We start from the raw sequence: 15,722 nt of genomic DNA on the forward strand, positions 1-15,722 counted from the left end.
ACATCTCTGAAGAACATAGTCTGAACAAAGTTTGAAAAGGTAGGGGTCTTCCCACAGGTAGTGCTTAAGGTCTGAAAAAAATTTCTTCCGTTGTTGATGCGTGAACCATTTAGGGATGACACCACCAACTAAGTAGTTCGCAAAGTCAACAAACCAAGGTGACTTGATCTCTTCCACTATCGGAATATTATACAAGTGCTCTTCAGGAAACAAATCATTAATATCTTTCTCTCTCAAAGTTTCGCAATTAGGATTCTCCAAATGGGATAAATGATCTGCTGCAAGATTCTCCACCCTTCTCTTGTCCTTGATTTCAAGATCAAACTCCTAAAGTAAGAGGACCCATCTAATCAAACGTGGTTTGACATCCGACATACTATGTAGGTAACGCAAACCTGAATGATCAGTATAAACCACTGCCTTGGAAAGAACTAGATAAGATCGGAATTTATCAAATGCAAAGACCACGGCAAGAAACTCCTTTCTGTTGTGGTGTAATTCTCCTAAGCTTCTGCCAATGTTTTGCTTGCAAAATATATGGGATGAAAGTGTTTGTCTCTTCACTGCCCAAGGACTGCACCTACTGCAAAATCACTTGCATCACACATCAGTTCCAATGGGGAATCCCAATCAGGAGCTATCATTATTGGTTCTTGAGTTAGCTTTTCCTTGAGCGTAGTAAAAGCTTTCATACAATCATCATCAAACTTGAATGTGACATCTTTTTCCAATAGTTTCGTTAAAGGTCTAGCAATTTTGGCGAAGTCCCTTATGAATTTTCTGTAAAAACCTGCATGCCCAAGAAAACTCCTGATGGCTTTTACTAAAGTTGGGAGAGGTAATTTCTCTATTACAGAAATTTTTGCTTTGTCTGCCTCGATTCATTCTTTGGAAATTTTGTGACCCAAGACTATCCCTTCTTGAACCATGAAACGACATTTCTCCCAACTTAATATGAGATTTGTTTCGTCGCACTGAGTAAGAACACGTTCTAGATTGATGAGGTATAGCTTAAATGAGCAATGCCCGCCGAATGACACTAGCTCTAGCCAAATTTGTGCCGAATGCTTCTCCTCCCTTGATGGTGAAGCTTTCTCCTTGAAGTTCAAGCCCTTGATCACCTCCAAGCCTCAAGCAAAACTCGACAAAGATGTGTTTGTTCTTTCCTTTCTCCCTAAGTGTCGGCTATCAAAAGATCCTCCAATAAGTTCACCCAATACCCCCTTAGACCTCCCAAGTGGTTCCCCCATATAGATGCTGTGTGTCCTCCAAAAAGAGACCAAAAACTCCACAAAAACATGCCATATCGGGTTAATGAGGATGTCAATTAGAGGGTCTATGAGGGGGTCACCGGTGGCCTCATTGAGGCCGTATGAACCAAGCAAAACCCATTCTTCTCTTGCTACAGTATTCATCCTGGGGTCAATTGTGGCCTCATTGAGTCCGTATGGCTTGGATCAATTCTTGATTCGAAAATCATCCTGTTGCTACAGTGATTGCTACAATAATCTTGCTGCAGTGCCGTTGCTACAGTATCTGACACAGCAAATACGCTATAGTACCGCAGCTTGGTTTTTCTTCTCTGTTTTGCCCAAATCATATCTTTGTGTCCTCCATGGCTCTTTCATGCCCTACAATGCAAATAATAGGCAATTAAGCACAAAACTGGTATCCATTCTTACAAAAATACATGCTAGAAGTATGAAATCCATATACTAAAATACATACATTTAGACACTTATCTTCAGACACAAGATTTCAATTGGTAGAAGCCACACTTCCCAACCACACCGCATCCTTGCATAATTTGGAGAACCAAGTGGGTCAAATTGCGAAGTCACTTTCAAAAAGACTTCAAGGGAGTTTGCCTAGCAACATGGAGACAAATCCAAGAGAACACGTGAAGGCGTTCACTTTGAGAAGTGGTCGTGAAGTTGAGAGTAAGTTTCCTACTAAAAAGTTAATAGTTGAGTAACCCAAAGAAGTGGAGATTGAGGAGAGAGCTAAGGAGACAGAGGTGGCACCCCCACCCTACAAACCAAGAATTCCTTACCCTTCAAGGATACAAAATGACCAAAATGACAGTTGAGATTCCATGATTTCAGTGCTTTGAGAGAGATTCAGTTGGGAGATGAGATGGCCCAGGAGGTGGATGAGCTATTGTCGGTGTGTATTTGGTAATGTCTACTATCTATCAGAGAGCCATCTATTCGCATGTTGACACTGGTGATGCTTGCTTCTTTTAAGTTTGACAGATCTTACAGTAGTTTTATGAGCATCTATTTCATCTACTTTCATGCTTTTGAACAGTATCATTGCATGAGCGTGACACAGTTTTCTGCGCGCCTTAGTTTATATAACGAGGCCTACATTTATACTGTGGAGTACGAGCAGTTATCGACTGTCTATTGGGAAGTTTGATACCTCAGTAAACGTACAGAATGCTGTGTGGCCAGGGTCATTACGAGCCTTGGATTTCCAATTCCACATGCCTGTCTTGACCTGCATATCTGATTGCTCGACCGCAAGTATATGGGATCACCAAGTAATATCCTGTGAGTGACACAGGGGTCGTATTCCATAGGGCTAAGGAGCTTCTATTGCTCCTTCATCACCTTTTATCTAACCTTACAATTTAAGCATCTTTTACTACTCTAACAAGTGCAATAATATAAACAACTTGCAAGAATAAATAGTACAGTCAACACAAGAGATCACAAGAGCAACATGACATCCAGAGGCCTAGGGATGAGGATCCCCTTGAGGGGTCATCATGATATATGGATGTGACAAGTTCCCTTTGCGTATATCCCGCAAGTTCACGGGTTTGTCGAAGTAATAATCCCGAGTGAGCGGGGTCGAATCCACAGGGAGTAGGGAGTAAAGACACTTAATTCGATTCTTAGCTATATGGAGTATCAACAATGATAAGTGTGATAATGATTCAATTCTCAACAATTAAAAGCAACAAGTAAGAGAGCAAAAGTAAGGATGAGGTAAGGCAATCGATAAAGATGGGGTACTCGGATGATGCTTCACCTAGGATAGTCGCTTCAAGTGCAAGAACTCTCTATTATGCTTCCTAATCAATGCAATGGTGAGTCGTGGAAATCCTTACATACATAGCCCCAAATCTAAGGTCAACTATGCCTAACTCTATTCATGTCCCGGAGAAGAGATTAAATAACCTCTCAACCTCGCACTCGAATAAAGTTGCAATGAGCTCTAGGGATTCCAGGTGATAAATCTCTTCCTAATTATAGACCTAACCCTTTGGTCCAGGAGGAAAGTCCCTAACCACAATTAAGCCCTAAATACTAAGATCCACTCAACGCTTCACTGCATTACACGTGCAACTAAGCCCCAGCGGAGATTCATCCCTTAGACCATTCACTCTATTATGACCGCAAAGAACTCGAGGAACGGAGGTAGAATCTATCACGTCGGAGGGGAAAGGGCACGCTCCTGTACCTCTCGACTCACCCTCTCACCCCTCTCCAACCTAGCTTTGTCTAACGCTCGTGGTGTGTCACTCACTCACAAGGTTACCAACAAGAACTCTCAACCCTAGTGTCACTCTAGGGGAAATGTTCATACAATCAAGCATTCAAGGTTGGAGCTCACAATAAACATCAATTTATTGAAAGCATAATAACGAAGTTCAATGAAACGAATACATCCTAGGGTTCACAATCACCCAAGTACCCACTAGGGGTTTAGTTCTCCATGGAGCTAAGTACAATCAAAGATATCGAATGTAAAAGTAATGAATCCATAAAGAAACCCCCTCGATGGTCGTTTCGATGGTCTTGTGGAGAGTCCTCTACTCGTCGAAAGGGATCCTTTGTCCGGCCTAGGATACACCTCGCCGGATCGTTGCCGACGAAAGCTCTCCCAATAACCTTCTTCCAAACAACGTGCGATATCACAGCCGTAGAACCTCTTCAAAACCATAGCCAATACCCCTCAAAACCCTAGCCGAAGCCCTCTCTTAAGGTGGGGAAAAGATGGAGAAAAGAATACCAAAATCGGGGCTGAATCGGCATTAAATAGGGCACACGTTTATGCTACAGTGATTGCTACAATACCTACTACAGTACTCTGCCAAAAAATACTCCCGAATCCACTTTTCATCGAGGTGACATAAACGGGCACATGTTTATGCTGTGGATCGCTTTGCTTCTTCAATGATGGATAAGTTGATGGAGATCTTCTTCTATGTGTATAAGTCGGAATGCTTGAGTGTGACTCCCCTTGTGCCCATCCAAATGCTTGTGCAAACTCAAATACGGGGAGGTTGGCACACACTCTAGCATCTCGCACCCGACTTATATCTTCGCGTTTGAACCTTAGCAAGATTTCCTCCAAAATCGGTGCATTGTGATCCACATTGGCTTCTTTCCTTCATAATTGGTTTCACAACCCTACTTGCATAAAAGTAACATAAAAACACACATATTAATGTAAAAACCCGAGAAAAGTAATGCTCAACATAAGGAAAGAATGCTTCGCATTCATATCACATAAGCACTTATCAAACTCTCCCACACTTAAGCTTTTGCTTGTCCTCAAGCAAAAATTAAACATTCTGTGCATCAATGAAGAAAATATTGAAAGTGCTTGGCCTTATGTTCAGCAAAGTATACAAAGAGAGCATTTTACAAGTAAGGGAAATTTCAACATTAAAAACAAAAAATCAAAGCTCTAGCTAAAAACTTGAATAAAAAAGGACAACAAACCCGAAATCATGTACGTGTGTGAACTCACTCAAAACAACCCAAGGTATACTCCTCAAAATTCTAAGTACAAGGGACATATTTATCTACAAAAGTGATAACAATTTCAAAGATGGTAGTAGCTTCACACATCCTCTAAGGTAGCCCTTTCCAAAGCGGCCGCTAAGGTGGTTTTCACACTTTCGAGGTGGTAGCTCTTTCTACCGGAGTGGTAGCTTTCACTCATCCTATGAGATAGCTCTTTCTCTCATTAGGGCATAGCTAGTATCCGACTTATGAGAGTAGCTTCATACTTCATAGGTGGTAGCTCTTTCCACCCAACAAGCACAATAAAACTATTTTGTTTCTTTTTTTCATTTTCATCATTTTTTTTTTCAGAATTTGCACAAGAAACAACTATAACTAGTCCCTTTAACATCAAACTTGAGTTTCCAGTGGAGTTTAAAGAGTGAGTAGTGTAACAAGCATAAATCGGGTAAAAATTCCTAGAAATTCAATCAAGAACTAGAGCATGAAAACATTCAATGTTCGAAATTCTCCTAAACTCAAGAATACAATGCTTGCAACTAAGGTGAACCGCCATTGGCTATGTGAGCATATAACAATCAAGAACAATAGAAACGATGTGTGCACTATGAAACTCCATCCCACACTTAAGTTGTACATTGTCCTCAATGTACACATGCAAGCTCACTCATAATGTATATCAATGAAGAATATATGTTGGAGAAGCAATCAAAACAATACTCCCCTGACTCCTAGTGTTGCGTTTGATGGAGCTAAGTCCTTGGGTGTAATGTTTCGACTGGTTGTGAAGCTCACACGGGCAAGTGCCGAAGCACCTTGGCCGTGCCCATGAGAAAGTCTCAATTCCCATGATGACAAGACCATCTGCACGCATACATGAGGGGGTTCAGTGAAGCTTAATAAAACAAAAACAACTCGAGTATACAAAAGATAGAGCAATGAATACAACTCGAGACAACAAAATGAAAATAAACTCAGAAGGAAAATCCTTTCTGAGTATACAAATCCAAAATAAAATGCAGAAAATAAAATGCGAAAAATAAGAACAAAGAAGGTAAAGACGCCTCAAGTGTCGGTGTCAATAGCTAGTACATCTGTTTCCGTTGCTGGTGAAGATGACGCTAGTGCTGCAAAATAAATGAAGATTGGCAAAAAAAAGAGAAAGAGAAGCTTACCGACAAAATGAGAATGAAAGACTAGAAAACGGCCGGAAAACTCAATTAACAACCCTCTAAAATGACGGTGAGAGGTCAGGAGAGAGCAAGGATATGTTCTCAAAACGTATGAGGGTGAAAAGATGAAGAAACCCGAAAAGATTTTAAAGAAAACCTGCGGTTCTAGCATATCTGTAAATCCACACGGGCATGTGGAAATTACCCACGCCCGTGTGCCCGATCCACAGGGGCAGACGCACGCCCCTGTGGACTCTCCATGCAACCGAGAAAATTCTCTAAGACCCACGCCCGTGCGAAAATTCCACACGGGCGTGGACATTCAGAGGCCCAACTCACAGGGGCAAACGCATGCCCCTGTGTCTTCTCGGGATGGAGAGATCCTCTGCAGAGATTCGCACGGGCATGCGAAAATTATCCACGTCCGTGTGTGGTTCACAAGGTCGCCCACAGGGGCGAGTCCACGCCCCTGTGTGCTCTCAGGATAAACCGCCCAACTCTAGAGGAATTCACACGCCTGTGCGGAAATTACCCACGGGCGTGTGACAGTCACATGGTCGTTCACAGGGGCAGCCGCACGCCACTGTGTCTTCTCTGGATGAGCTCGCAGTGCAAATCCACGGGCGTGCGGAAATTCCACACGCCCGTGTGTTTTCTCTGGATGCCTTAGAAAATTCTGCAGGCTCTGCAGAAAATTTTTACCATGTTTACACACTCAGAGCCTGCCGTAATATGTAAGTTTTACCAGTGAAAAACATGTGAAATAGCTCAAATGACCAAAACTTCACCAAAACACATGAAAGCACAAGATAAGACCAACGGTCCACAAGAAAAGCATAGCAATGTCATATAAGATTCAAAACACCAACACTCAAGCTCTTATTCATGCAAACACTAAACTAAAAACTAGGAAAACAGTAATTGCTTGGGTTGCCTCCCAAGAAGCGCTTGTTTTACGTCACTAAGCTTGACATACCTCTTCTTTACCTTATGGAGGCTTGAAAAGAGTATGTTCCTACCGACTAGACATTGCATAGCTACTTCCCTTAAACCAAAAATTTGCTTTCCGGGGTGGAATATTTGTTGGAGAGTCCAACCATCTTACCTTTGGCCTCCATGGAAACAATTTGGGTTGGGAATTGTCCAAGCTTAGTACAGGTGGGTCATTGGATGGCTTCAATCTCCTACCCACATCTTCTTCCAAACACAAAATCTCTTTCTTGCAATTTATGAGTTGGTTAAGCCCAAAGAGAGATGCTTGCTCCATTACCTTAGGATTTGCATCTTCTTCCATTTCAACTTGAAAGCAATATGTTTTCACCAACTTTTCTCACACCATTTCTTGCTCACAAACATACTATCCACTCAAACAATTATCACATTGAATAAACGGTTCTTCTTGTATCCTCTCAATCTCGACAACATCATACTCGTTCCGCCCCACTTCTTCATTGTCAATCACTACCACACCTTCTTTATAAGGAACTTGACTTGCTTGCTCAAATAATTGTTGTTCCCTGGAGAGTGTCTCAAGTATCCCTCCTAGTTGATGCTCAAGGTTTTTATAGGAGGCTTCATGACATCTTCGTGTGGTCTCCATATTTTGGACGCAGACTTCGGATGCTTCAATAAAGTTAGCTAATACTCTTTGTAACTGAAATGCATCCTCTCCGAGTATCTCACCCGTTTGACATTCCTCTTGAGGTGCCTCCCAATGTTGTTCACCATTATCCCATAACACGTTTGAGTAGCCCACTTCAATTGGATGATATGCGTTGTAACATGGAATGTTTTGTTGTCTTGAAGTAACAATTCTATCAACTTTTTTACTGAGAGCTTCGACCTGCAAATATAGAGCAATGACTGGGTCAATCATCATTTAAAATCCTTGCAAGAAAAAAATAAGACATGACAAAAGAAAAACAAATGAGAATGATGAAAGAATAAGAAAGTGTGAAATAATTTTTTTTTTTTTTAGGATAAATCAAAACGGTGATAGAGAAGAGATGTGAAATAGAATGAAGGGTAAATAACTAAGAAAACAAAGTGCAAATTATCTCTAAATGCCTAGCTCCCCTGCAACGGCGCTAAAAACTTGACAAGTTCCCCTTGTGTATATCCCGCAAGTGCACAGGTTTGTCGAAGTAATAATCCTGGGTGAACGGGGTCGAATCCACAGGGAGTAGGGAGTAAAGACACTTAATTCGATTCTTAGCTATGTGGAGTATCAACAATGATAAGTGTGATAATGATTCAATTCTCAATAATTAAAAGCAACAAGTAAGAGAGCAAAAGTAAAGATGAGGTAAGGTAATCGGTAAAGATGGGGTACTCGGATGATGCTTCACCTAGGATAATCGCTTCAAGTGCAAGAACTCACTATTATGCTTCCTAATCAATGCAATGGTGAGTCGTGGAAATCCTTACATACATAGCCCCAAATCTAAGGTCAACTATGCCTAACTCTATTCATGTCGCGGAGAAGAGATTAAATAACCTCTCAACCTCGCACTCGAATAAAGTTGCAATGAGCTCTAGGGATTCCAGGTGATAAATCTCTTCCTAATTATAGAGCTAACCCTTTGGTCCAGGCGGAAGGTCCCTAACAACAATTAAGCCCTAGATACTAAGATCCCCTCAACGCTTCACTACGTTGCACACGCAACTAAGCCCCAGCCGAGATTCATCCCTTAGACCATTCACTCTATTATGACCGCAAAGAACTCGAGTAACGGAGGTAGAATCTATCACATCGGAGGGGAAAGGGGACGCTCCTATACCTCTCGACTCACCCTCTCAACCCTCTCCAACCTATCTTTGTCTAACGCTCGTGGTGTGTCACTCACTCACAAGGTTACCAACAAGAACACTCAACCCTAGTGTCACTCTAGGGGAAATGTTCATACAATCAAGCATTCAAGGTTGGACATCACAATAAACATCAATTTATTGAATGCATAATAAAGAAGTTCAATGAAACGAATACATCCTAGGGTTCACAATGACTCTAGGATACACCTCGCCGGATCGTTGCTGACGAAAGCTCTCCCAATAACCTTCTTCCAAATGACGCGCGATGTCACAGCTGTAGAACCTCTCCAAAACCCTAGCCAATACCCCTCAAAACCCTAGCCGAAGCCCTCTCTCAAGTTGGGGAAAAGATGGAGAAAAGAATACCAAAATCGAGGCTGAATCGGCTTTAAATAGGGCTGGAATCGGGTGACTCCACGGGCGTGGACGGTACAAGCGCCCGTGCGGAATTTCCACACGGGCGTGGGTAATTTCCACAAGCCCGTGTGGATTCTCGGAAAGTGTCATTTTCGGCCGGCTGTGAACAGTACTGTTACAGTGATTGCTACATTACCTACTACAGTACTATGCCAAAAAAAATACTCCCGAATCCACTTTCCATCGAGGTGACATAAACGGGCACACGTTTATGCTGTGGATCGCTTTGCTTCTTCAATGACGGATAAGTTGATGGAGATCTTATTCTATGTGCATAAGTCGGAATGCTTGAGTGTGACTGCCCTTGTGCCCATCCAAATGCTTGTGCAAACCCAAATACGGGGAGGTTGGCACACACTCTAGCATCTCGCACCCGACTTATATCTTTGCGTTTGAACCTTAGCAAGATTTCCTCCAAAATCGGTGCATTGTGATCCACATTGGCTTCTTTCCTTCATAATTGGTTTCACAACCCTACCTGCATAAAAGTAACATAAAAACACACATATTAATGTAAAAAAACCCGAGAAAAGTAATGCTCAACATAAGGAAAGAATGCTTCGCATTCATATCACACAAGCACTTATCACACAGTAAAAGCAAGACACGGGTGATTTATAATGATGGATCTCAAGATTAGTTCAATCCCAATTTCTCGACAATTGAACCCTAATCCCATACGAATGTCAATGGAGATCTCTCCCTAATCACATTCCTACGATCACGATAGGTGTAGTGAAATCCCGCTATAAGGACACACTTACGCTAAGTCTATCCTTAAGTTTCGGAGGGGCTACCGACATCCAATTTCTCAGCTTGTCAATGCAAGAACACCCCTTCTAGCTCATTAATGATCTAGTACATACGAGTAGGTCACATCTACATGTACAAATCAACAAAGAACTAAGGATCTCTCCATTTTACAGTTCTAGACATGAAGAACAATAAGCCAAGACATAAATCAACCAAATGCATTTCAAATAAAAGCATAGCATCCAAAATACATGATGAACCCCCCAAGTTTCAGCTACATGCGGTGGCCTTGGAGATCTAGTGTGCCATCATACAAACAAGTATAACAAACTCAATAAAAACAAGAAAGAAATGCCTAAGTGGCACTCCCTAGTCCGAATGATAATGAAGAAGTGCAACGCTAGCCGAATGACGCTTCCTCTAGCCCAATGAATGCCGAATGCTCCTTCTCCTTTGATGATGAAGCTCTCTCCTTGAAGTTCAAGCCCTTGATCACCTCCAAGACTGAAGCAAAGCTCTCTAAAGATGTCTTCATTCTCCTCCTTCTTTCTCCCAAGTGTTTTCTACCCAAAACGTCCTTAAGAAAACCATCAAAATGATCTCTTCTACCACCCCAAAGCATTTCCCCCAAGTGGAGGCCATACGAGGCTCAAAAATGAGACTCCAAACTCCCGAAAAGTTGTCCATACAGGGTCAATGAGGGGTCCATATAGGGTCTATGATGACCTCATTAAGGCAGTATGAATCAAGAAAAACCACATCTTCTCTTGCTACAGTGTTAATCCCGGGGTCAATCCCGGGCAACATTTAGAACGTATGGCTTGGATCAATTCCTGCCTCGAAAATCATCCATGTGCTACAGTAGTCGCTGCAGTGATCTTGCTACTATGTACTGCTACAGTACTCTGTCTATAGTGATCTGCTACAGTGAATATACTGCAGTACCATGACCTGGTTTTCTTCCCTTTTTTAGCCCAAATCGTATCTTCATGTCTTCCATGGCTTTTCTGTGCCCTGCAAAGCAAATAATATGTGATTAAGCACAAAACGGCCATCAATCCTTATAATAATACATGCTAATAGTATAAAATACATATACTAAAATATATACATTTAGACACTTATCAAAAATCCCCACACCTAAGTGTTTGCTTGTCCCCATGCAAACAAATCATGAAAAACAAAAATAATGATAAGTGGCTAAATGTATCACCTCTGGCTCAAATAAATATAAGAATCTACAAGCACTGGAAAATGATATACAGATAATGAGTTACAAACAGTAAGCACAATAGAAAGATCCTATCTCACCTCTTATATGCATGTGCCATGTGTGTGAACCTTGTATCTCATTTGCCCTGATCTGGTCCAGCCTACTGACTTTGATCAGTACAGCTCCAGATGCTAGTCACTCCACAGACAAAGAATACTAAGTTTTATAGTGTTAAGTGCTACTTCAATGAATAGGTAAGATCCTTCTAATTCAATAACTTGAACTAACTCACTCTTTCTTCTTTGAACCTCTAGTAGGTAGTCAATAAGATCACTAGGGTTTTTATTTTCATTTTATTTTATTTTATTTTTCATCATTTTATTTTTGAGTCGGACTAATGTAGACTGCATCAAAAAATCTTTCTGGAGGGTGCACATGCTGGTTAGGCACAAGAGCCACCCAACTACTCGATTATAGTCTACATAGACGCATTCATGCTTCATTAGCAGAGGAATACTGACATAGACTCATTTTTTTCTTTTTTTTTTCTTTTCATTTACCCTAGATCATGTCTTTAGACTACACTAAATTCCACAAAACTAGGGCTAGCTCAACAAGACTTAGAAGTTCTTCAGAGTTCATTGAAAAATATAATTTAGTGTTCTAAGGCCAAGTTCTCAAAGTTGTGTGTGAAGCATACAAGAGAGTTAGAGTAGTCATGTTGGCTATTCTCGGGGCATCAACACAAGATTCAGTGCACAAGAAAATACTACATGTGAAATAGGATTCAATAGAGCACAAAAAGCATGTAACTCACATCAATCATTAAACCATGCTAGAAGAGTCTTACAATAATAAACAAGCCATCATAGGTAACACTAGCATCCAAATAATGACCCTAATACATGAAATACACCCATCCCCACACCCAGTGTTGTACATTGTTCCCATTATAACTAATCATGAAAAGCATAGTAATATATACAATGAAAAAAATGGAGGAAGGTGAAAACGAACTTCCCCGGTTAATCTTGTGCATGAGGCGAGATGTGACCCGAACAAAAGGTGTTGCAAGCTTTTCATGTCGGGTCCGGCTTCCATGAAATGTGGAGAGGCTCACCAAGCTCCCTTAATGCCCTGCAAGGCATAAAGGGCCATCATCATTCCAAACAAGATTTCAGATTGCAAAAATTTAAATACTAGGGAGTAGTCAAATACACAAACTAGATAAAATAAAGAAGGTCATACACAAGGTTGGTAGGGCATCCCCTCCCCAACTTATTAAAATCAAACAAACACACATGAAAGAAAAGTAAAGAAAAATAACAAACTACAAAAATAAAGCAACAGTCCATGCTCAAATGTCAAACTAGTCATCGCGACGTTGTTGATGTGGTGGTCTTGGTGTGCTTCGAAAGTGCTCAAAACCTCCAAGGTTAGTTGGCAATAGGTAGGAGCTTTGATTTCAATAAAATTTGCCAACAACCATGTAAAAGTAATTTCTTGACTTGTTCATCCATCGCAAGTGTTTCCAAAATACCTCATTCTATGTGGTGAAATATGCTCAAAAAGTTAGGTCTTCAAAACTTCATACTTTGCATTATGATGAGCAAGCTTAAAGTGTGGTTCTTCAGAGTTGGCATTATGCTTCTTGGAAGTTTGGAGGCAAATTTCTTAATGTTTGGCATTCCTACATCAAGAATAAATCATATAAGGCTTAAAGGAATCCAAGAGAATGTAGGTTGTGGCATGAAAATAGGGAAAACCTTGAGAAACACAATAGAATAGGAGGTGAATTAGAGCATTAAATGGTGAAAACTTGAATCAATACATAAATTCATGAAAATTCCTAACCATGATGCTCATACCACACAATACAAGCTAAAAACTTGAATCAATCCACACATAGGCTCAAGAAATCAAGAAGAAAAGAAGAACATAAAGTTAAGTCATCAAGATTCTTACCAACAAAAGCTTAAGAAAACTTGAGTGCAGCTTGGAGAAAACCACTAGATTGACTTCTCAAAAGATTAGGAGATGAATTAGAGCAATAAATGGTGAGATCTGGCCATGGTTTGATGGATAATGAAGGTTGGAGCTCAGTTGGAGAAGAAGAGTAGTGAAGAGAGAGTAAGGTGGCAAGTTTGGCATGATTAATTCGACTCCATACGGCCTCAATGAGGAGCTCAATGAGGTCGTATGCCCTAGTGCAATCTATCGGTTTAGGGCAGACGGCCTCAATAAGCTCCTCATTGAGGTCATAAGCCCTACTGCATTCTCACTGGATGGGGCAGACAGCCTCAATGAGGAGCTCATCCTCATTGTGGCCGCATGCCCTAGGCTTTTTTCAATGTTTGGGGCAAACGGCCTCAATGAGCTCCTCATTGAGGCCGTATGCCCTTGAAATCATGTTTTAAAGATTCAAATATTTTTCCAAACACATGGGCATGGCTAGAAAGTGTTCGAAAAACATTTCCAACATGAAATAATGGTTCAAAATTTTGATCTAATGTATGAAATGATAGCCAAAACAAGTGTTTTGCATCGATGAACACAAGTAAACAACCACATAGACGATGATAATAATATACAAAGTAATCAGAGCATGGACTTATTCAAATTCAAAACTTTCAAGAAAATACAAAAAGAACACTTACATGCTAATCATGAACACAAAGAACATAAAAACATGAAATTAAACCCCCAAATGCTTGGGTTGCCTCCCAAGAAGCACTTGTTTAACGTCACAAGCTTGACATACATTGTTAATTACCTCATGTGGGTCCAAATAGTTTGAAATTGCCCCCGGTCATCTTTGAATTGTTGTTTCTTCCCGGTAAATTCAACGACATCAATGAATGAATTTCAAATTTTTCATGAGTAAAGGGAGGTGAAGATTGTACCTTCTTTTCTTGAGGTGTTGGATGAGAATGAGTGATACCTATCTTCTTCCTTCCACGTACGTCCCTCCAAATTTTTTTCAACATTGAATCTTTTTTCTCTTTTTCTTTCGCATTGGTACACATAACCTTCTCCTTTGGCTTCTTCAAATTAGAACTTGGAAGAGGAGGGTGAGGTTTTTCTTGATCTTCATTTCCTAGCTCTCCCAAGTACTCATCCAATGGGTTCAATGATAGCACCTCTTGCACACAATCAAAAATTAAAAGTTCAGTTTCATCAATAAAATAAAGCATGTCATCATGGTATAATGAGTGTTTCATGGCCGCCGGTAGAGTGTATACTGCTTCTTCCTCTCCAACCGTTAATATTAATTTTCCTCATTCAAGGTCAATTAGGGCACCGGAGGTAGTAAGGAATGGCCGACCAAGAATCAATGGGGTCTCCATGTCTTCATCAATATCTATGATGACAAAATCCACCGGGAACACAAATTTGTCGACCCGGACAATCACATCCTCCATAATCCCACGAGGCTTCTTATTGATCGATCCATCAATCGCAAAATCATTCTCATGGGTCTAAGTTCATCTACACCAAGCATCAAATACATGGTATAAGGCATAACATTGATGCTCGCTCCTGAGTCTGCTAAGGCATTTTCTTGAACTCCACCCTCAAGTACACATGGGATTATAAAGCTTCCCGAGTTTTTCAATTTTTGTGTGAGCTTCTTCTCCAAAATGGCTGAATAATTCCCCGTGAGTGCAATTGTGCCCTCTTCTTCAAGTTTCCTCTTGTTTGTAAGTAGTTCTTTTAAAAACTTGGCATACTTGGGCATTTGAGTTAAAGCTTCCATTATCGGGATGTTTATGTGGAGTTGCTTGAAGATATTGATAAATTTTTTGAATTAAGCATCCTCCTTATCTTGCTTCAATCTGGCCGGATAAGAGAATTGGATGTTTTTATTCATATGGCTTTGATGAACCCCTTGGTGGAATTTCTTTGTTTTCACCTTGCTTGCCTTTCTAAGTAACTTTCTCAACTATGTTGGGGTCTTCCGCTTTGGCTACCCTAGTTTCCTTGACACTTGGGTTAACTTCGACCCTTGTCTCAACCTGTCTCCCACTTCTAAGGGCAATGGCCTTCAATTGCTCTCTTTGGGTTCTCCTTAGTGTTCCTAGGAAGACTGCCTGAAGGTCACTTAGATTTTGCTTTAGCAAGCTGCCCCACTTGGTGCTCAAAGGACTGTACCGAAGCTTGAAGATAACGCAAAATGGAGCCTATCTCATTGAACTGTCCAGCATGTTGAGCAAGCTGAGCATTCACCTTACTGAACTGAGTATCAATACTACTGGTTATGTTATTAAACCTTGACTTAGTGTTAATCATGAACTTGGTGAGCACATCATCAGTAGTGAATCTTTTCTCTAATATTGGTTGTTGCACTTGGGAACCTTGTGGAGGTGGTGCAGATTTTTGTTGTTACTCCTGATTCCATGAAATGTTTGGGTGGTATTTCCACCCCTGATTATTAGTTAAGCTGTAAGGGTTTCCATGTGGCCGTTGTCCCCCAATATAATCAACATTGTCAATTGGGGCGATGGAGGAGCTAGAAATGGGACATTAGGAGACACCATGCCCTCCACCACAAGTGCTACAACTCATAACTGAGTCTGACTTCGAGGCATGAGC

The sequence above is a fragment of the Dioscorea cayenensis genome, chromosome 16 (genome assembly GCF_009730915.1).
Source record: "Dioscorea cayenensis subsp. rotundata cultivar TDr96_F1 chromosome 16, TDr96_F1_v2_PseudoChromosome.rev07_lg8_w22 25.fasta, whole genome shotgun sequence".
NCBI lineage: Eukaryota > Viridiplantae > Streptophyta > Magnoliopsida > Dioscoreales > Dioscoreaceae > Dioscorea > Dioscorea cayenensis.